Source organism: Rutilus rutilus (genome assembly GCF_951802725.1).
Source record: "Rutilus rutilus genome assembly, chromosome: 1".
Lineage (NCBI taxonomy): Eukaryota > Metazoa > Chordata > Actinopteri > Cypriniformes > Leuciscidae > Rutilus > Rutilus rutilus.
This window is the reverse complement of record NC_140209.1, coordinates 33440184-33464368: the sequence shown is the minus strand read 5'-3', so window position 1 is coordinate 33464368 and position 24185 is coordinate 33440184. Positions and strand designations below refer to the sequence as shown.

General features: G+C 38.9%; 2 protein-coding genes across 4 annotated transcripts in view; both read left to right on the top strand.

The window, feature by feature from the left end:
* LOC311304609 (vascular cell adhesion protein 1) overlaps positions 1 to 24185 on the top strand; it is a 660847-nt gene that overhangs the window by 424694 nt on the left and 211968 nt on the right. The gene's annotated exons all lie outside the window — the stretch shown is intronic.
* Positions 8348 to 24185, top strand: part of rhbdf1a (rhomboid 5 homolog 1a) — a 46678-nt gene continuing 30840 nt past the window's right edge. Inside the window, exon 1 of one of the 3 annotated variants that reach the window (XM_084419185.1) lies at positions 8348 to 8762. The gene's annotated coding sequence lies outside the window, so the exon portion shown is untranslated. Of the gene's footprint in view, positions 8763 to 19412; positions 19522 to 24185 lie in introns of those variants that run through there. The other 2 variants (XM_084419184.1, XM_084419186.1) reach the window with 2 other exon arrangements.

Below are 24185 nucleotides of genomic sequence, written 5' to 3'. Positions count from 1 at the left end.
CTGTAAGAAGACTCAGGCAAAAAGGTGCTATAACTAAAATATATAAAATAAAATAAAATATATACTGTAAAAACGCTTTAAAACCATAGATTTCCTATGGCAAACTGCATGTATTGGCTGTAAATTGACTTTTTCATCTATGATGGCAGTTGTTAAATGCTTGCTAAATAAAACGTAATGTCTTTTGATGCTTGTGTGATTAAAGGCCTTAAAGGCCTTAACTGCTTGAACCCCGATAAATGCTGCTTGCAGCTTTAATTATTATTATTATTACTGTTTCTAGGAGAAGAAAACTTGAACTTGACGGTGCATGTGTTTGTTTAAGTGACATTCATGTGGTAATTGTATGCAGATTTCCCTACTAAATATTTAAACGGGCAGATTGTTTCCCTCTCTAGTTTCACAACAACACCTGTTCAGCTCAACAGTTCACAGGGGGGCAGCGGGAAAGAATTTTCTGTGGTACTTTTAAATCATGCATAGCTTGCATCCATATCTGCCTCATTGTTCTATGTGTCATATTGTAGCTGGCCAAGAGATAGTTCACTCAGAAATGAAAATGCTGTCATCCGTTACTCACTCGCATGTCTTTAGATGTCTGATTCATGAACGAATCATTCGTTTGAGTCAGATCTTTTCAATGAATCGGTTATTCTAAGTTCACAAAAACGGATGATTCATTCACGAATCAGATTTGGTTCGCATTGACACAATGATCCAGTCACAGCGGTTAACAGCTCACTGGAGGGAAAGATTATCACTGAATAACGATTTTGGTCTTTTCATCAGAGAAAGCTATCGAATGACTAATGCATGAGTTATATGAACCGTTGCACATTTATGGCACTTTTGTGCCCATTTAAAGTTTAAAAGCCTCACTCCTCTTTGGGACTAACTGTTTGGAAAAGAATGACAATACCATTCTTCTTTTGTGTTCAGTGGAAGAAAGAAAGTCATACAGGTTTGGAACAACATGACATGAAGGTGAGTAAATGAGGACAGATTTTAAATTGATATCCCTTTAAGGACAGGGAACATAAAAATGTCTTGTGAGCTGCGGATCTAGATGAGCCTCAGTGAAACAAAACACTTGACATCCTACTTATATGTTATTTCCTTTAGGCAAACCTCTTGCGTTTGAGTGAAATGGAAATGGGTTTAAACGTTAAGCAGTGTAGGAAAGCTACTCCAGCCTCTGGCTAAGTAAGTTCAAACAAACCCTGGCTGAAATGTGAGGTCAGATAATAGAGACGGTGGGAGTGTTTTTTTCTCTGGCATACTCTGCTCTGTTTGCCTCACTGCTAAATTTAACTCGATATCTTTGTCAGCTGACATGCGGATCCAGGCGTTACTAATCGGAGCCTCCATAGTTTCTTTGGCTCTTTTCCTTCATTCAAAGTTCCCTCTCCTTCTGCTTCTCCCTCTACCACCTGCTCGCTGTCTTACTCATGTATCGCTCCCTCTATCTCATCACATTTTGCTTTGTGATTCTCTGAAACTCCTTTCTGACAGCTCCTTTCTGATTCAAAAAGTTCAAAAGATGCTGTATTTTCTGTGTCACAGACTCCTGAAATAATACTCTGTCTAATATATATTCTTCTTGGTTGAGCGTCTCTGTTATTCCAGGAGAAATGGGGACATAAACAGTTCAGGAGAAATTGTGGCAGTAGAAATTTGTTTGATGTTGTCAGATTTTACTGCTAAAATGGCTTAATTTTTTTATTAAAAACCTTTAATACTGTTGCAACTTGCTGACTTAAGACAGATATATGACATTTGAATACACGACCACGAATGTCAACTGCCAAATCAGGACTTGTTTACATAATGTTTTCAACTAAAAACGGAAAACCTTTTATGCGTTTTGGCTGTTTTTTTAAACGACAACGGCGTTTTAGGGGCCTGAAAATGCAAACTTTTGAAAACGGGTTTCAAAGTGCACGTTTTTGAAAACAATACCGTTATCGTCTCTGTGTAAACTACAAAAACGTGAATTTGTGAAAACAGTGACGTCATACGCATGCATATCATGTGTTCAGTCTATAGGCGCATAGTGTTTCTTTACAAAGTGATATCACCAACTACTGGCCTGGCTGGCATGAATAATACAGCATTTTTAGTCATTTGACAACTTTGTTGTCTGTACGCGAAAACCGCAAAGGAAAGACTTTTTCGTTTTTATTACATCATTGTTGTGTAAATGTACACTAAGTCTAATGAGAAGTTGACTGTAATAATTTATACAAGATGTTGAAATCTCAATCTCCTCCTATTGGTTTTTGATTAGACGATTGTTGTTTGAGAAGCCAGACTGCAGGACTGTGCATCAAATCTTCTGACACTGCCAGAATTTCATCTGAGGTAAAATTCGATCGCAATGGTAATTAATCGGCAGTCTGCGAACATGTCAAACTAGTGGTCAAAGACTAGGCCTAGGATCATAGAAATCTTTTAGGATTCACTCAATTTGTCTCAGGCGGCCAAATTGTAGCTATGCGACCATCACCAGAGTTTGTGGATCACTGTATGTCTTCGGAGCTCAAGCACACACACCCCTAAGTAACAGTTGTGTATTCTCTGCTATCTGTATCACCCTAAAACTTTGACTTTTTGCACTTTTTTAAAGTATAAAAATCAATCTCTCTATTTATCAATCACAAGCAATTGCGTTATGCATATTACGATTTGTGCGTTTGTAATATTTAAATAATTGTGCTATATCGTGCAGCCCTTGTACTATTATTCCAAACACGGAATGCAAAGATATAACGCCAAACGTTCTGCTTCCTTCAGAAGACGTGTTAGAGCTTTAGGGAAACCTGTTTGGAACAATTACTTTTTGCAAATCCATTCGGAGCCGCAAGAGGGACAAAAAGTGCACACTTCATCTTTAATAGAGCCTGGTGTGGTTTGTAACTACTTTCCTAACTGATAGAGGATCAGCTCTTCACATTGATGGAGTGGGTGTGAAATTTCTGTGGCTTTCAAGATTAGAATGCAGTCAGGATTTAGCCAATGTGAAAACTTCTACATGCAGTTTTCTTTCAGCTCTGTTCTCCTTTAGTCCCACCTGCTTTATCGCAGCTCTACACATTTTTTGTTGAGCTGTAAGAAAGAGAAGGCAAAATTAGGATCTGCCACAATATTCCCACTTTGTTCCAGGTCATCGTGCCAAAAGATAGTGTTTATTCTTTCTCACTCTCACCACCTGGCATTGTGGGATAACTGCACTTGGCAAACGCTCTCCACTGAAAGCCAGTTAAGAAAGCAGGATGAAAGATTCCTCAAGGGAAATATCTCTCCCTAGTCAAACTCAATTTCTTTAATTAAACCCGTCGTAATTTAAAGCTCATTAATGTTTAAAGGGACCCTGGCGGTGTTGTGTGGGAAGGTGTCAGGTGTTGGGCGGCTCTGCAGTAGGGAGAGGCGGGATTATTCGGGATACTCTGAGGGTGGTTTCCGCGGCTCATGTGGTCTTGCTCTGAAAGCCAAACAGCTGGCAGACACACACATGCTTATTCTTTCATCTGCTGGGGGCTCCTATGGAAAGGAGGTAAACGATATTGCAAGAATGTGAGGTCAAATGTTACATGCAGAAATATGAGGTGAAAAACTGCTTTCCTTATCTTATGATACCTGTTCTTCTTCCTTTAAACTGTCATTTCTGTTGGGATGTTATTTAAATGAAACCTCTCTTTTCCACAGTTCATAGAAACCATGTTTGTCAAGCTCTAAAAATAAATAATGCTCTATATTCCAAGTCTTCTAAAGCCATTCGAACCTTGTGTGAGGAACAGACCAAAATCCAAGTCGTTTCAGATCCGAAATCACATTCACAATCGTGCCAAGCTCGACATCGCAAAATATCATGGGATGGATTTGTCATGTGCCGTAAATGAACACAATGTGCTGGTTTGAAAATGTGAGATGGGATGAAGACTGAGAGCTGCAGTGGACTTGATGATCGTTTGTGAATTATGTCCATCATATGCTCTTAAAAATAAAGGTTATTTATCAGCATTAATGGTTCCATGAAGAACCTTCAACATGCATGGAACCTTTCCATTCAATAAAAGGTTATTTGTAGTGGAAAAGGGTTATTTAAGTGTTTCAAATGTTCTTAACACTAAGAAAAAAAGGGTTATTTTAAGAACTGTTAGTGTTCACTGAAAGGTTCTTTGTGGAACACAAACATGTTCTCCTGTGGCATTGGTTTGAAACCCCCCTGTTGGAACCTTTATTTTTATACTTTTCATAAAAACCACAGCATTTGGGTTTGAAACATCATGAAGGTGAGTAAAAAATGACAGAGTTGTTTTACAAGGGCTGAACAAAATTCCTTTTCTACTCCTGGACTCTCCTGACATGCAGCTGTGGAAGATTATTTACACTGTATTGATTGACCACAGGTGCCCTGATACAAAAAAGTGTTATGCTTCTGATAGCAGCCTCCTTGACCCCAGTCTAAAGCTCTACCATTAGACAGGAAGACTTAAGCGGTCTGGACTTTACTGATTCTGTTCTTATCTCACTGAGGAAGAGGAGGTTTGTTTAACTGACACATTTACCCCTGTTCCATCTTTAACCTGTTGTTTGAATCTCACAGTGCAGCATTGTTTTCCTACTACAGTTTATAATGAATCATTAAGGTGAATCATTCACTATCCCAAAAAAAAGTACAAAAGCTGTCTCTGGGTTGGTACCCTTTCAATAAGGTACTAAAATATACCATTTAGGTACTAATATGTACACTTTAGGTACTTGGACAATAATGCACCCTTTAGAGGTACAAAGGTGTACCTTTGGAAAGGTACGCCCCAGTGACAGCTTTTGTACCTTTTCTTCTGAGAGCGCCAACCTGTGTGCATTTCTGTAGAAAAATGTCTCAATGCTTTTGTCCATGGGGTTCAATGTTTTTGACTTTCATTATATTGGCAAAAACTTCAAAATTTCTTCTTTCGTGTTCCACTGAAGAAATTGGGTGAATAAATTATGACACAATTCTCATTTTGGGGTGAACTATCCCTAATTTGCTTACAAAATACTGGATTTGCTGGACATAAGATTTATGATGAGTTCATATTTAAAAAATGTGGATTGTGAGGTTTGGTTAGACAAAATGGTGAGTGGAATGTAAATGGCTGTTCTTGTGTTTGATTACTGTTTTACCATAATGACACGGTTTGATGCCAGTGGTTTGTGAGGGAAGTAACATGTGACCGAAGTGGACCACAGGCTATTGCATCAGCAGAGTTTCTGAGGCACTGCAGGGCTTTCTGACACATGAAGAAAAGTTAGACTCCCACAATCCTGGAATGGGCTATTTATTTATTTTTTGCTTATACTTACAATCACCAGATCCGGATCTGTCAATATGTTTTCCTAGCCAATGTTTTCCTAGCCTAAAACTGGAATTAACATAGAAAGCAAACACATAGACTGTCAAAATGTACACATATTTGATACTGAGGAGGAGTGCTGATGGAGGACCCTTCATTTCACCCCTTTTTTCAATCCCTTAAGTGTCATGCATGTGTATGTCCGAAGAATATCGAGTTGTCACTCTCCATATGTCCTTTCTTTTTGCCCTCAGTAATTCAGGGCCAACCGTGAAGACTTCCGAAGTGAGATTTGCTCCTGCAGCTTTGTGGACAGTTAACACCAGAGGAAATCCTTTATGGCTTGTCTGACTCTGTGTTCCTCTGTTGAAAGTGGGTCTTGTGCTCAGCTCTTTTATCTGGGACTGATTGATGGGGTTTCCACAGAGCTTGAGTGCTCTCCCAGCTTCACTACTGCAGTTTAATCGGTGGCCGTGCCTTGCCCTCAGCCCCCCCTCTGCCTATTCTGTGACCCACAGGAGTATTTCAGAATCTATTCGTTACTACTGGCCCATGGTAGAGCAATCAGATGTTCCCCATGAGCCTCCTACATCACAATGAGCATTTCATACATTTGGGCTCTGTCTGTGTTATTTTTGTTCAGCAAGGTAAACTTCACCCGAAAATGAAAATTCTGCCATTATTCACAAAACAGAGATGTTTAGCTGAATATACAAGCTGCCCTTTTTAATAGAAAGAAAATGGATGGTGATTTATACTGTCAAGCTCTAATGAGAAAAAAAAAATGTTTAAACAAGTCTTTTGAAGCCTTAGCTTTGTGTGAGAAAAAGTCTGAACTTTTAATTGTTTAAAATCGACGGAGCCCCTGAGGGGACATGATGAAAAAAAATATATATATAAGACGGTTCACGAGTTCACGCTTACATATAATTAAATAGAGTAAAGGTTATGTGTATTTGGCATGCTGTCCGAGGGGAGGGCTTCGAGCTCAGAATTTGTCCCGAACCCAGAGTACTCCCTCATCCCAGGCTGGGATAGGAATAGTTAGAAGTGAGGAGATGGGGTGGTGGAGGGATGCTGGAAATGCATACTTCTAAAATCTGAAACTAAAAACTTTCAATAACAATGTTTTTGGTACCAAAATGCACAAGAACCAATAACTTTTGACATCATACAAAGCCCTTGAAAAGCGTCTTAAAGATGCATGCAAGCATGAATGACATTTGAAAGCCATGTAAAAATGCAGCTTGGACATTCTGCAAAATGTCTCCTTTTTTCTTATAGAGGTTTGGAATGATATGAGGGTTAGGAAATGATGACTCTGGGTAAACTATTCCTATAAATTTACTTCCAAATCAGGGCACAAACATAGTTTGGTCGCCAATATGTTATTATTATTATATATTGCAAGTTTTAGGGTGTGTTCACACTTGGCAGGTTTGGTTTGATTAAATTGAACCCCAATTAACAATGACCTGCACCCCACGCTGTGTAAAACATACAAGTTACGGTGTCTCCAAAGTTGATGCAGGCACTGATCAGGACAGTCATATTCTTCTTCTCTATTCATGCATGATTTTATGTGGACAGACAATCAGGTAATAAGGCCATGTGGAAAACGGAACACGTAAGCCTTAGAGGCACTCTGGAAAGTCCCCGAAGGCAAATACGGGAAGAATCTCAACAATGTCGAATGAGAAAATGGAATGCTATGCATGTCAATGCAGTCTCTTTGTCTTGAGTTTGAACTCTGGAGTTGAGGAGGAACCTGCTGTCCAGAATTAAAACATCTCTCTGCCTGATTCTGCGGTTTAAGGGCGAAAGGGAACTGACATCAGAATGGATATTTCACAAACTGACAAATCAAAACCACAAATGCTTTATTTTGTTGCCTTGCTTTCTCTTAAAATGATTTAATCATTACTCGTTGCATTCTTGAGGAATTTAAGGGAACGTTTGTGAATTTCAGTAATGCTTCCCTGATTAATCATTTACTAAAACATTCAGTGAAGATAGTGTGTGGTTTTGTGAATGCAGTCTCATATCCATAATTCTCTTTAAATGCAGCCTCTACTTTTCTAAACAAATCCTTGTCCCATTTCATAATCCCATGGTGGCTTAGTTTAATGTCATAATTTAACATCATTGTTATGGCTGCCAATGCATGTTGTTACATTTACTTTCACATCTTTGCTGCCAAGGTCATGTCTCCGGAGCTCCAGGTGTTCTTGGGCTGTAAGAAGGCCATTCTTGCTTTGCCAATCCTTGCCTTGACATCTGCATCTGTGCCGCCCTGTTGGTTAATGATTATGTGCAGGTAGGTGAAGGACTGGACTTCATCCAGGGGACTTCCATTCAGAATGAATGGATCCCTGCTTGTGGGGTTTTTTTTATCTTGAGAATCTTGGTCTTATCTCTGTTAACGTTAAGGCCAATCTGAGATGAAATAGTTGTTTGCTGAATGTACATGGATTTATACACTCCTTATTGCGATGCATTACGGAATTGAATGAGTTCAAAAGATAATCTCAAAGGTTTCAACAAACTTGGTGAAAAATTCACACACACACACAAAAATCCAACTATTAACTCACAGACTGACAGTCAGTCTGGAACAAACACAGAGAGGTGGAGTGATACAGAAAGTGAAAAGACCCAGTGCTGTTGGACTGTATATTAGCACTCTTTGAATGCTGGTTGAGTAAACTCGACAGCTGCACCTAACCGATGAAAAAAAAAAAAAAATGTTTTTAACTAAAAACTAAAAAAGAGGTCCGTGTAATTTCTCAAGTGTGTCATGAGGTCTGAACGTCTGATCATGTGCTCATCCACACCCCTTTATCTAAATGAGTTTCTGTCACAAACCGCAGTTCATGTTTAAACCTATACAGCAACTTAAACAACTACTCCCCAACAATATCACACGACTGTAATAACAGCTGAGAGGAATTCATAAACTCGTGTCCTGTATTTAACAGACTTCTCTGCTTAGTCATGGCTGTACACACACACACATACAGTACGAGTCTCTGCGCCTCCCCGTGTGTGTGTACGCGCACCAATCGGCCACGCACTTGACAGACTCTTGGTCGACACGGGCGGGGCTCCCAGTTTATGAAACTGAATTACCGGCAGACCAAAACTAAACTTACCGCTTCTCGCTGTGTGTCGTGCGTGCGTGGGAATGTACTCGCATGCGTGGGAACAATCACATGAACGGCTCTACAATGTCTTAACATTGGATTTTTATCACCGAGAGCCTCAAGACTGAGAGACTTTGACATCTGCAGTTGTTTATCGTTTGCGCTGCTTGGACAAAATGAAATAAACATAGCCTATACACCCTCGATATTTCACAGGGATCTGGAGATTTCAGCTGTTAATATTTCACCCCGTTTCGAAGTGCTTGTGGATCGAATAAGGGTAGGTGATCGTTTCTTTCGTAACGATTTATTTGCTGTGTAGGTTACGCCAATCAACATAGGCTACCGGTGCGTCTTGAGATCAAATCGATGCATTTATGTACTGCATTGTACAGTTTTAAAGAATATGGTTTCTTACCATATCGTTTAAATATGTTTATGGTCCCCGTATCCAGTAATAGTAACCTCATGGTGATTTGCAGCTCTTATTGCCTATATCAGTTAAACGCCTCATTGGTTGTCAGAGGGACAATCTTTTTGATACGAATAGCCAGTGTTAGTGTGTTTTCCATACGCTACTCTAGTAATATCATTTCACTTATTTCCTGCACTGGCAGTGACGTCAGTTCGAATGTTATTGATGCCCCGCCTCAATAGTGATTTTTTTTTTATAAGCTGATTGTTACCTGTATTTTATGCATTCAGTCTGTTCAAAACCAAAGGCCACTGCTGGCGATTGTGCGTTGCTCTTTTTCATGTGGGGTTCTGGTAAAGCCGCAGTCTCACATGACTTTGAGCGCGCAAAATGTTTTTATAAATCAAATGAAAATTCAGAAATGTTAATTAATTAACTAGTATTTAATGGAAATTAACTTATGCATATTTATTAATAGTATTCGGTTTGTGTCGTCAGTCGTCTGCTTGTATCATCCTCCCAGTTATAAATGACTGCTTTCAGTGAAGGCTCTGCAACATATTTTACAGATATAGCCTACAGGTAAACAAATAAAAATGTTTAGAATTTTTTTTTATGAGTTTTCCAAAAACTTGTCGATGCATTTATCTCTATAAACTTGAATGAATCTGTAGTCCCTATGGTTCATCTTCGTGCTTTGTCATAATATTCAGAGTTGTAGAAAGTAGACAACTCATTGAAAAAAAAATCTCAGTGTTCTATTTGTTTACCTGTCCTATAGGCCTATCTGTAAAATGCGTTGCAGAACGTTCATTGAGAGCAGTAACTTGTATGGCATTAAACCAGTGTTGGGGATGGTGCATTACAAGCAAAGCATGTTACATAATCAGATTACTTTTTTTCAAGTAACTAGTAAAGTAACGGATTACTTTTAAATTTCCAACAAAATATCTGAGTTACTTTTTCAAATAAGTAACGCAGTTTACTTATTTGACTGACACCTCTCCCGTCTCCATGTTGAAAGAAATCGAGAGTAATGGTGTGTTCAAGTCCTCCTGGGAAGTTTCGTATATTTACAAGGTGGGATGTCGTGTTTACTATGTCAGGTGCGTTCAAGTCACTTTCGTCAGAGCAAGAAGGCGGTGCACCATGCATCTCTTAAATTATGCATCAAGGTTTTCAACTCTTCTTCTAGATAATGAAGAACAAAGAATGTGCATCGGGTGTGTTTTGCTTTTTAATTAATTTATGAAGCCACTGTAAACTTTAAATGTTGGTAATAATAATACCTATAAATATTGTGGTATTCCGCCATGTTTCTCATTGACACGTCACGCATCCCCAACTCGTAAACATCAGGGCTTAAAGAAAATCCTGAACTTTCCACTCGTTCACAATCTTTTGACATGAATTGAACGCACCATAAGTGCAGAGATGTTGTGTGCGCTGTGTGAACATGATGGTTATTGTAGTTCTATACTAATGTGAGCATGCATTTACTCATCTCACTTGCACAAAAACAGATTCAGTACTCCTCATAATAAAAAAATAAAAAAACTGTGAAATGCAAACTCAGAATATGATGCAAACCTGCAATAATTAAATGTTAAATAACACAAATATACTTTATGTATTTAATCTCACTTTATTATCCAATGTCTTTGCTGCTGACCTTCAATGATCCAATTCAAACATACTAATAAGCAAAAATGACTTTAGATAAACATCACATATGCGTTTTTTTTTTTTTTTAAATGTATTGCTGAAGTAAGTGTTTAACTTTCTTCTTCTGCGTCCTATTCTTCTGTTATCCAGAATGGCAGCACAGCTGAATGGTTTGAGCTGCGCCCTCTACTTTACAGGAGTGAATTTGCATTTCCTTCAGCCTGAGGCTTATTCATTTCACTTATGGGGTGAAAGGGCCTTTACATTTGCCAAAAATAAAACTTACTTTGCATAAAAAGTAACTAAGTAATGCAATTAGTTACTTTTTTTGGGAGTAACACAATATTGTAACACATTACTTTTAAAACTTTCCCCAACACTGCATAAAACCGAGCTGAACGCACAACAGGGAGAAGGACACAAATAGAAACAGTAATAGCATTAAACAGACAAATGTACTGTGCAAAGCAGAGGACACTTTTTTGGCACAAACAGAATGCCATAATTTTTTTAATAAAGCCTTCCATAATCAAAAGAACGAGACAACATAAACAAAGATTGCACATCAGTATACTAATTTATCTTAACAAGTACGCAATGACTTGTAGACATGGAAAAATGTATATTACAAAACAATCTGTTCTTATTTGGTACAAATGGAACCTCATTCACAGGTAGTGTGTTTGCTTTTGACAGGCTTCCAAGGCAACATAATGTCATATCTAATGATCTAAAAACCAGTTCCAGGGGAGCAAAACTAACTGAATATTTAATGATTGTGGTACAAATTGAGATGCATCCATATGCCATACTTCCTGCGACGACAGCACTTTTTTCAGGTTTCGAAACACAACCTGCATGTTAGCCTTTTAGGGGGTGTGTGCCGCTTCAGGCCATGCTTATGTGTTTTAAAAAGGCATTTACTGGCCTGCATCTAATTCAGTATCCCTGTGAAACATTATCGCTGATGTTTTGCATGCATATACACAAGAGATAGTCAAGAATACAAGCAGTTATTTTATTGGGAGAGCTAGAGCGTCTATTCTGAAGTTTGTGCCGCGCGAGGTGTCCCTGGCCCATCGCCACATCCCACTCCAGCTTGTGCTCGCAATGCTTTCGAAACATTATCTCATTCAGGGGATCATCATTCATGGTGATGTAACAAGCCCGATTAAGCAGGGCTTCGATCGACTGTCGTCATTATGTGTCGCAGGTGCGCTCCAACTGGGCTCTAGGTCGACACAGTAGAGGAAGGACAAGGGGAGGATAGTGCTGGAGTAGGTTGATGCCGAAGGTGGCTGTAAGTAATGGAGAAGAGTGATCATATGAGGATGAGTCACACGGCAGTGTGTGTCCGTCTGACTGTCGGTCTGTCTAGCCAAGAGTGGATCGCTTTCATTACATGTGGTTTTGTTTTCTTTCAAGCTTCCCAATTTAAAAGGCATTTCTGGCAGTGAAACTGTTTATTAAAGTGCCAAATTGCACTCTGTTTGTATTAATTGCCTGACTGGGCCGGATATAACAACATCGGTTCGAGCAGCGATTTGTCAAACAATGGTAGGGAGCAGAGGGTTTCACGCCAACAGCAGTTTACAGCGTTTCCATTAACTGATGTTTTGCGACTAAAACGTAAAAGGTCAAAGGTGTGACTCTTTATTTCTTTTTGTGAGATGACCATGTGTTCTTTTTAGCTATGGACAAGAAAAAGCTATGTGAAATTCTTCTCAAAGTAGCCTACGTTTTTTTAACCAGTTCCTTGTGAATCAGAAAGAGCTCATCTGAGGTCTGAATAGCACCATGTAGATTTAGCACGTGTTGTGAAATGACATTGCCATCCTTTGTCACCGCAGGTATTGGTGGTCTTGTGGTTTATTGTAACAGGGGTTGCAAAACAGCAATAAGCGAGGATTGAAGCTAATAATAGACTGTGCTGATATTGTATCAGATGCAGCACTACTTGAAGTATAACTAAGTTCTTCCTGTTATGTGTCAAATAGACACATTATGTTGAAAAGAAAATTCTAAGTAACAGTATCGCTTTCAGAAAGACATGTTTCACTGACTTGTTTGACAACTTTTGAAAGAAAATACTATTGTCACTTAAAGTTGCTAAAACGAGTCTGCCTTTTCCCCACAGCTCCATGCTTCAAGTTTCATATTTTCAAAGAAGCAGCATTCGAATTGTGTCAGAGCTGTTGGGGACGTCCCAGCAGCACTCCTCCCTCTTTGAAAGTGGACTTTCAACACACCACTTTGTTGATTCGCACATATTTTAAAACTGTTAAGAACTCGCACGTAAATGAACTTCTTGGATGTTCATATGCACTTTTAGAAACATGCAGTCCTTGTTTGGGTTCTGGAATAAATTAATGTATCTTTTTTAATCAAAATTGCAACTGTGCCAGAGGATGTATTAACAGGAACATGATCTCATGTGGTTTCATTTTAGTTGCTGATTTCACTGACTTGATTAACTTGGCCTCAATGAACTCGGTATTTTCTTTGGGAGCGTTTTCTTACATTTAATCATGCACTAACTACTAATATTAACGTTATCTAAAAATACCTGCTCGTATATTATAAATGTGACAGCACTAAAGGTTGACATATAATTATAGTCATTATGTGAGTAAACAATCATAAACCGCTTGGAGAATTGTAACGTGCATAGTAAGGCAAGGCTGTGCGGTATTGCTAAACTGTTAGGCACTGTTTTTCACACTTATATTGTATATTTCCGCACATTATATTCGTTTTGCACTTTTAAAAGCAAGAATGCTCTAGATGTGTTTGCTGGGTGAAAAAAGATTGTGGTCTTTGAAATATTATTTGAGTCTGTTTTGGAGCATAAATCATGTGCTCTTAAAATGTAACTTCTGTGTGTCTTGCCTGTTTCAGGTGTTGTTTGATTTGGTTAGATCTGACAGATTGTGGCATGCTCTTAAACATTTCTCTGTAACTATGATGCAGTTCTTCAGGGCTGTTGTAGCTCTTTAGATCACTGAGATTCAGATTCCTTTACCTCTGCTGTCAGTCCTGTCCTGTGCACATGTTACTGGCATAATTGAGTGACTTTGGGTTCTCAGACTAATCAACATGACTTTAATGAGCAAAGGGGTTTCTGAATGAGACGGTTAGGGTTTATTAAGTCCAGAAACAGTGCTGCTGGTTTGAAATTATGTGTACGTGTATGACATGAGCATGCTATTTTGGAGGGCTTTGGTAATGTTGTGGGTGTTTCCACAGGAAGGGCTTTGATCAGTAAATCAGTATAGTGAATTGCATTGAGTTATGTTTTACCCTCTGAGATTCAAATAATTCTGTGAAAAGCTGATATAGGTCAGGAGATCATTTACAAATCACAGCTGCTTCGATCAGTTATTTAAGAATATTGGCTTTTCTACCTTGCTGAAAAATCCAGCATTCCTGGTCACCACCATAAGGTATAATTTGCATGGGATTATGCTGGTTGCGGAGCAGTTACACCAGATCAGTTAAGCTTGAGAAAAGCATGATTATGCTGGTCCACAGGTTAGACCAGCCTGGAAAAACATGCATCTCAGGCTGGTTTAGGGTACCTATCATACATTTTGCATTGAGTGTTTCTGTGTTAGATATTTCAGGTTAGATTTGTATGTTTTTCATATGAGGCCTTGTACTCATAATCTCTTCACTTTAGAGGCCTATGGAGAACATCAGGCAGATGTATGGAGTGACATTAGGGAGCTTTCTGGTGGGTCGGTTGACTTGTGGGCTTCCTGTCCAAGCCAAATTTAGATACAAAGTCAAATACGCATTTTAAATAGACAAAAAGTTATAGTATCATCAAGTCAGCCCATTTAAGGCATAGTGGTGGTTTCTGTCATATACAATGTTTTCAATAGGTCCTCCCCACACACAGCGCCACTGCACTTCTCTATCACACATTCACTGCAGATCGAAGGAATTGTACCAAGTGTAATGGTCCATTGAATTAATGTCGAAATTAACATGCGAGTTGAGCACACTTGAACACAATTATACTTTCTTTAAAGTCGCAATGAATCAGAAGTAGCGACAGATCATTTCTTCCGTAATGTGATGTACATCCGAGTGTAACGGATTAACGAAAAAGAAAAAATTTAGGTTGGGGACTTGGTTCTATCCATCGGTTGTTGATTGGATTTGGACATTGCACTCAAAAACGAATGTGTGCTTAAAGTTTATTGTGGTAGGTCAAGGTTTAAGCGGACCAAATGATTGAAGAAATCCAGCATTCGTCACCAGAGAGAAGTCTGTTGTTTTCACCGGAAGAGCAAGTTATGTCCAGTTATTGATATTAACTAACTATTGACTTTTGCCTCAATATACTCATAATTACTGCTTATTAATAGTTAGTAAGGTAGGCTAGTTGTTAAGTTGGGGATGTAGAATATTGTCATGCAGAATAAGACATTAATATATGCTTTATAAGTACTAATAAACAGCCAGATTAGTAATATGCATGCTAATAAGCAACTAGTTAATAGTGAGAATTGGACTCTAAACTTAAGTGTTACCGAAAGTAAACAAATACATGGATGAAGCATTTCTCAAGAAGATCGATTTACAAAATAATAGATAGGTTGACTTTTCATTTCATGCCAACTTTAAACCCAGATTTTGCAAGTTAGGGGTGTGTTAGTTAAAGAACCTTGGCAGAAGCAAATTGTTAACATGCAAATAATAACAAGCAATAATTTGTCATTGTAAATGATGATGGAAAAATAATGGAAAAATTAATGAGGAGACAAACTTATGACCAAACACTTTTAACACACACCTAATGTGCATCCATTTATCCTCATAATGTTGCATTAGTGATAAAAAGTGTACAGCAAGTTAGTCACTAACCCTAATGCACATGCTGTATTTATGATTTCTGAATATGTAAACTTCCCACAAGGACACATCTTAAGTTCTGCTGTCGCCTCTCTTTTAAATTGTATTGTGCCCTAAGCAGGTAAGCAGCTCCCTATTCCCTCCCCACCACCAGCCAACCCATCCTGCTTCTATTACTATCTGTCTGCGTACGAATTTGGGGGATGTAATTCTTCTTCCTGTGGAATGTGAGAATGTCTATTTTAGACATTAAAATACAGTGAATATTTACTATTGACTGCACAATCCAGTAGGCAGTAGTTTATATTGGGTCTTGGGCTGTTGTTTTGTCCCGTCTGTAGTTATGCCTGTGTGCTAATATTATTGCAGTGAGGATGAAGGGCCGCTTTTAAATAGGTCGGCCAGCTCGCCCGTCTCTATCTTTAGCATACAGTGTGGCATGAGTCTGAGGAGGCTGTCGACCCTGTTTGTCTACTTGAAGTCATGTGCAGTCTGGACAGAATCAAACTAGCCTAGACTTCAAACCAAAAACTGAGGGCGTGTTTTGTGCCGCTGTGTGACTTGGCCTTCAATGGCCTTTTGGGAGTAGGTGGATGCAAGATGACTAATAATAACTGACAAGAAGATTCCTGTAAGGTCAGTGTGGACACATTGCTCAACCTTCCATGGCATGTTATCAGAGAAGGGCTTTAAAAAAGTTCCATTGTTTTTGCCTGAAAAACTGTGTTCTGTTGAACATTATGTCACCAGATGTGTTGTTTTGGGCGTTCAGCATACCTTGCTTGAAACTATGTGGATGCTATCCAGCCAAGTCTCCCTTCCATTAGTCATATCTTGGCACTGCTATGCGCCCGCCAAATGATGTAAACTCTTTCAAATATGCAGGAGGTGGATCAAGCACTTTGGAAAGGCAGAAATGAAGCATGCGCCACATGAGGCCTCTTCTTTTGGGAAACAAAAACAGGAAAAAGAGAACAAACGAGCGCTTGCCATGTTGACGGAGAGCATCGCGATAAAAACAAAGCAGTAATAGAAGCTGTTAGATTGCTGCTCTGGGATGCAGCCCAGATTTTCGCTCACACTCTTGCACAAGCGTGGCACGCACAACTGCAGACTCATCACGGCACGCTCGCTCCCATGTGGAGCGCTGACGAGAGCACTTTCCTTCTGTTCTTGTCTTGTCTGTCCACAGCCATGGTAAGCTAGTATGTGTCACACATGCTCCTGCTCTGGTGTGTGCGGGGTCTGAAGGAAGGAAACTAAGCCTGCCTGCTTGGAATTGCTGTTTTTCCCTGTTTGTATGAGCTGCAGGGGCCTGCTGCTGTTTTCTTCTTCGTTCTCTCTCTCCCAACCCAACTGTGTCTTTTCCCCTCCACCTGTTGTCAACACCGCTCAAGGTCACTCCCAGCTCTCCACCGTGAGCGCTCCCAAAAGCAGCAGAAATGATTCTTACGTGTGAATGACTGCTTGCTTAAACCTCTTTAATGTGGGTGACTGAAAATGTACAACTTTGCCAAGCTTGCAAAACTCTATGACTATAATAGAGATGAGTGGCTTAATGGGAGTTGCGTGGCTCCTGTAGTATTTGTTCTGTTGCACTCGCTTAAGTAGAGCTCTCAGTGCAAGCCTTTCAGTCACATTTGAGAGGAAAATTATTTGGGGTGTTGCGGTGTGAGTGTTTTTAATATGGTTCTTCAAACTGCATTCTGTTTGGTTCCTCTAGCTGTTTTTAAACGTAAAAACACTTTCTTTATGTACGCCCTTTTGCAAATTGTTGCTTGGTAACGTAAACAAACCGACGCTCCGGACAGTTGATGGGCCAGCGCTGCATCATCACGAAAGTTTAAAGTTGATGATACACAGGGCAACTTTTTGAGCAATATTGCTGGGAAATCTTGCCGAGCGATTGTTGCTTGGGCACTTTTCCATTGAAAATGGGCATTACATTTCTATCTGGATAATTTAGATCGGTCGTGGGCCCTGTGTCTCATCTGGTTGCCCGTTGACAGCAACATTGCCCAGCAACATTGCTCAAAAAGTTGCCCTGTGTATCATCACCTTAAAGGGTTAGTTCACCCAAAAATGAAAATTCTGTCAGTAATTACTCACCCTCATGTTGTTCCAACCCCGTAAGACTTTCGTTCATCTTCGGAACACAAATTAAGATATTTTTGATTAAATCTGAGAGCTGGATCACTCCTCCATAGGCTTCTAAGACACTATAAGTTGCTGGCCCAGAAAATGTATTAAAGACATCGTTAATATAGTCCAAGTGACTCCAGTGGCTCAATCTTAAGTTTATAAAGCGGCGAGAATACTTTTTGTGCGCAAAAACAAACAAAAATAACGACTTTATTCCACTTTTTATTTCCTTCTCTCTGGGCCTCGAGTCTTTTCACGTAGTGTTTAAGCGTAGCGCGTCTGTGTTGCACGTCACCACGTATCACACACATGACCCAGAGAGAAGGAAATGAAAAGTGGAATAAAGTCGTTATTTTTGTTTGTTTTTGCGCACAAAAAGTATTCTCGTCGCTTTATAAACTTAAGATTGAGCCACTGGAGTCACTTGGACTATATTAACGATGTCTTTAATGCATTTTCTAGGCCAGCAAGTTATAATGTCTTAGAAGCCTATGGAGGAGTGATCCAGCTCTCAGATTTAATCAAAAATATCTTAATTTGTGTTCCGAAGATGAACGAAAGTCTTACGGGGTTGGAACAACATGAGGGTGAGTAATTACTGACAGAATTTTCATTTTTGGGTGAACTAACCCTTTAAGCGTTGCTAATTTAAATGTTCAAGCTCAAGAAGACATGAAAGGGAAGTCACGTGTGGGAAGTTAAAAAACATAAAGCACGCGCCCAAAAAGCCGCGTGTCAGGCAACACGCGAACAGTGAACTGAGATCTCTTTCATGTCTTCTTGACCTTGAACAGACATACTCAAACAAAAGTCTTAGCAAGTATCCTTGTGAACAGTCATTTTTGTCTTAAACAAACGTAAACACATGTGTAACAGTAGGCCTATATTGGATCTGTGAAGCTCTTAAAGTGACCACAGCCTAATATTCCTGCTGCTGACTGTGTTTTCAATGTTAATCAAACAACAAAAGACAAAGAACAGTCACTCATTGCTCTTGACCGAATAACTTTTGTAACTTTAATAAGGATTAATATATGTTTCACGGCTGGTAAAAAATATTTATGGCTAGTAAAGTTTCTTTAAGTCACCGGCCATTGGCAGTTTTAGGCCCATATATATATATTGGGTGTATCAAGCTCCAAAAAGAAAAAAAGCTATATATATATAGCTTTTTTTCTTTTTGGAGCTTGATACACCCAATTCTCTTTCACATTAATAATAAGAGTGCCCTTGACAATATTCAAAAATTCTCCTTTTGTATTCTGAAGAAAGTAAGTCATACAGGTTTGTAACGACATGTAGGGTGAGAAAGATTCCTTTCAACTGACATTGTGGCAGAACAGTGAAACTGTGTCATCAGCCCACACTCTTGTGCCCCAGGTTAGACCGCTCGCCCAAACCACAAGAACCAGATCTGCACCTTCAAGCCCTGCTGTCTGCTTCCCAGCGTTTCATTTTCATGATAATGAGCTTCACCTGCGCAGGAGTCATATACACTTATCAGTGTTTGCATTTGCAACGTGCACATGAAAGGGATGGGCTTTGTGTGATAAGATCATTTCCTTTCCCATGATCTCTGCTATCAGTGGGGGAAGGGATTCCAGAAAGACCAGATGTTCAAGCAACATGTCAATTAATATGGTCGAGCATTAAAGAAATTCCAGGAGCTCCAGTAACAAATGATTCCCGACAGTAGTTTATGCACAAAGTTTTTGTAGTTTGTGAGAGACTGGGCAGATGTGGTATAGCGCTGCTGCACAGAAGTCATGTGAAGGCGTGAGGATAAAGTCATACCCAGCCCTTGCACTTCCCTTTCGTGGTTTTTTTTCTAAGTTGCTTCGACAACTTGGCTAACACCCTCTTTTGAAGACTATTCAACATATAGTGATCTCAGTGCCGTTTAAACCTGGCGGCATCCTGTTCAACCAGACATTCAGAGGACGTCTTTTTTGTAACGGTACTATTTTAGTATCATGTATACACCATTATAGCTTTAATTCATATTTTGAATTAGCTTTTATTTTTCAGTTTTTCATTTTAATTTTAGCTTAATTTTTAAAAAGTGCTTTTGTCTCTTTTTTGTATTACTAATTAGGTTTATTTTTTAATTCAGTTTTAGTTTAACTTCGGTTTTTAGTTTTTATTTATTTTCAGTTAGTAACTTGTTGCAGATCTAATATGTATATTTTATTTTGTTCGGCTTTATTTTAATTACAATAAATGTGTAACTAAATGATTAACTTTTTCTGTTTTAACATAGACAAAGTTCTTTCAATAAGGAGGAACAATGGTTTCATGAAAAGAGCTGGGGATTTTTTTTTTAATGATGAGCCTAGAAAATGCTGTAATGTTGGCAGGAAGTGATGTGATGTGTTTTTCCCTCCTTGTCAATAGTGGCAATTTCTGCCAAACATGACACTCTGCATGAATGCATGAACGAGATTTATTTTGTGTGCTATGTATAGATGGGTGAGGTTCTGATTAGTTTATTACTCAGTGGCTTATCGTTGGCATTTCAAAATCGACTTGTGTTTTTTCCGTAAATGTGGCTGACGGAAGCAGAGAAGACTCCCAAACATGAGTGCGTTTCCTTCTTCCATTTGAGTCTCATCAGCTCTTCTGCTCTGCACTTCCTTCCCTGGCTCCTCAAAAAAGCAGAACTCTGACCTCTGACCCTCGCCTCACTTGAGGCGGATGTGATGTGATGGAATCTTTGCTGTCCTTTGAGGACTATTGTTGGGTTTGTTGCTTTTTGCAGGCAGATAAGATAAACTCTGTTAGAGAGTTCTGAAGAGACTGGAAGTTCAGAGGCTAATATAGTCCAGAATCTTCTTTCGTGTGTATATATATATGCTAGTTTCTATTTTTATTAGTTGTATTCAGTATTTTTTTTGCATTTATAAATACCTCAAACCGTAAGGAAAAAGTGGATAATGACCTTTTCTACCAATACCTTTTCCATTACTTTTACAGACATTTCCTTCAACTCAAACACAATGCAATGCGTAATGCAAAATACAGATAAAACACCTACAGAAATACAGAACAATACAGAAAATTCCTTCATATTAAACGGTACATTGGGCCGTATTTTTACAACTTTTCTTAGAGTGCAGAAATTGTGCAGGATGTGTAGATGCAATTTTTTGTATGAACTTGGTTCCCTGGATGTTTTTTCCTTGCGAAGAAGGGCCCGTCTGCTGACCTTATGTTCCGCTTGATGCTCATCAGGCTCATACTGAGAGCACAATAAGAGCTTCTGTGGCCTTGATTCAGGCTGATATCATGCTGGAAACTATTTAGATGGGGATCACATGTTTTTGGGCACGCTGTGACTGAGAGTCCACTCTTAGCTCACTTAACAGGAAAATGTTTGACCTCCAGCAGACAATCAGTCACTTGTTTAGCAGGTTGAGGATGCGGCTTGAAGCCTCTCTGTCAGGGAGCTGCTTGAAATATGGGCTGTTTCGCTGTTTGTAATGCTGCTCTCCTGAGAGGAAACTCAGCACAGCCAGCGAGATTGAATGAAAAGAGGTCAAATGTCTTGTCAAAATCCTGGCACAAACTGAAAAGTTGACAACATTGATCCTTTTGACATCTGTAGTGGGAGTTGCCTTCACATACATAGGGTTGCAGAGACATTCTGCCTTGATTCACTGACTTGTTCAGTGTGTTTGTGTGCATTTAAAGGTGAAGTGTGTAACTTTCATCAGCACTTTCCTCTGTCCCAGCTTAATATGCAGAGACAGCTATAAACCATCCATATGTTGAATGCCCTCCCGTACACACTATGGTGTTTTGAGTATCCTGACCAACTCAACCAATGGTGTGATTTTGGAGCAGCCCACTCATTATTTTCAGTTATTATGAAATATTCTGTTATTATTTCAAAAATAATAATCATCACTATTTTATAAATAGTGGCATAAATAGGTTTTTGATCACCTGGGAGGCATCAATGACCTGTAAATATAGACGGTTAATGATATTGTATTCATCTACAATGTGATGTCTCAAATTGTAGAAGTTCATAATGAGTATTTTTTGCAGCTTATGCCAGGTTCAGACTAAACGATATCAGCTCGATTTTGGCATGATCTGTTTGATGTAGGGTGTCGTGGTGATACGTAAATGACAAAGGGCGTTGGGACGCAAGAATGGATCGTTTAATCTTGTATAGTGTGCCATAGTGGACGACAATGGCGGTGTTACGAAAGAAAGACTAGCATCTAACTGCATTAGGGGCCTTTACACAACAACGTTTTTAAATAAAAACTGAAAACTTTTTATGGTTTTGGCCCTTCATGACAGCGGCGGTTTTGGGGGTCTGAAAGCGCAAACTTTTCAAAACGGGTTTCAAAGTGCACGTTTTTGAAAACGATACCAGAATTGTCTCCATGTCAACAACTAAAACGTGAATATGTGAAAACGGTGACGTATTACGGCACGTGACATCGCCAACTACTGGCCTGGCATGAATAATGCAGCGTTTTGAATCATGTTCGCGGATCCGTGTGAACGAGGATCATTTTGACAGCATTGTCGTCTGTACGTAAAAAACGCAAAGGAAAAACGTTCGCGTTTTTTGTACATTGTTACCATGTAAATGTAGTACCCTTAGTTTCAATAAATGCTCTTTTTGGAATTTTTAGTTCTGACAGTTATAGTATGTTTTCATCGCACATCAAGCTCTTTTATCGTAACAGATCAAGGAAATTTGATTCCCCAGGATATGACCCTGTATGAAAGTAAACATGCACTGGTGTGTTTGCTCTCACCAGCTTGTGAATGCAAAACACATGTTCTTCAGTTACGGTTATTTAAATAAAACCTTTTCCTTCTCTGCATGTCCACTCTAGTTAGTATTGGCTATATGGAAATTATAAAGAGTGACACGTATTGAATGCCCTGTATGACAAACAGTCACTGTTGTGATCCCTGTAATATATGCTTGTTAAAAAAAATACATATTTTGTTTTATTTATAGAGGGGTAAACTCTTAACTCAAAGAATTGACCATATCATGCATTCGTAATCAGTCAATTTAAAGGGATAGTTTACCCCCAAAAGGCCACCATTTCCTCATCTTTCATGTTGTGCCAATGTTGTGACAGTGATGTTAATGCTATAAAGTGGCCCAATTGACCTGAATACCCTCTAAATGATGACAGAATTGTCAGTGAACTAATACTATGGTGTATGTGGCTGTTTATTGTAACTGGGTGTCATGTGATTTTTGTTGAGGCCTCCTGCTCTATTTTATTCTCTTCTGACACATTGAGCTGACAGCTGTAGGCATCACATGAACTCAGCATGGAGCTCACATGCATGCAAACTTCAGACCTCTGTAGCCAAATACACCACCGTTATAGTAAAAGAACAGTAGTTCTAGAAACTGACTCTTTCAAAATATTGACCTTGAATTTCATATTCATATTTTTCAGTGGATTTTACAAAATGCTGTGATGGTTTAACATAGCTGTGTAAGTTTGTACGGAATATTTTGGCATCATAGTTCTATTTCTTATGTCAGTAAAATATATATTTATACAGAGTTTTTCATTTGACAAGAAAGGCAGTTTAGTTTTAATAGAAAGTGGGGTCAATATTGAAAAATCATATTCAAAATTCATCCTGGAAATAAATAAATATTCTGCACTATTTTTAGGCCACTACAAAATTAAATTTGCGATATTGATCATGACATGTAATGTCATTGATCTTTTCACTCAAATTTTGATACTGACAATATAATTTGTAATGTAATGTCTTAAAGAAAATGCAAAAGGGAAACAGTTTCACTTGTGGTTTTCAGGCATATGATCTGCTCAGACAATCAAAACTTTCAAGAAACAGCTGACGACGCACTTCTTCTAACTAATCCTTTCTCTTATTTCTTCATTTTACTTTGGCTTTTGCTTGTGTACATAAATAGATAAATAAATTGCTTGTGATGTTCTTCAGTTCCTGTTAGATGAAATAATGTAAACCTGCACTTTCCTTTGGTTGATAGTTCTTGCACTTGTAGTGATCCAGACGATTGTCCTGCGGGTTTCAAGAGGAAACAGACTCTCTGACCACTCTCTGCTCATGGTTAGTCACCAGAGAGATTTGTTTATAGATGCTCCAAAAATAAAAAAAGGTGGTGAATTATTCAAGGATGTTGCATTGCTAAATAATTGATCAATTAGATTATTCGCCACTGCACTACTTTCAGACCAACGACATAAAAATCAAAGCGCTAAAGCGTTAGATCCAGAAAAAAACCTTGTGTCATTCCAAACTTGGATGACTTTCTTTCTTATGTGGAAAATTGGAGGCCTTTGACTTCAATTAAATGGACAAAAAAACAGATATTTCAGGTTCCATACATGAGTACCGTTCTCTCCTACATGCTTAAATCAGAAAATTACATTGTAAATTAATGCAAATTCCTATTGTTCTCTGGAGTCTTGTAAAATACTGAAGTGTTGTGACATTTATATGTGGTTTTGATGTGAAGCTGAACAGTATGAGTGTTGAGTGGCACTTATGTAGGGAGTCATGCCTGTTACCGCAGTTTAAGGCCCCCGAGTGATTGTTAAATATATATGAGGCTATTTCTGGATGGGAGTGTTGAGA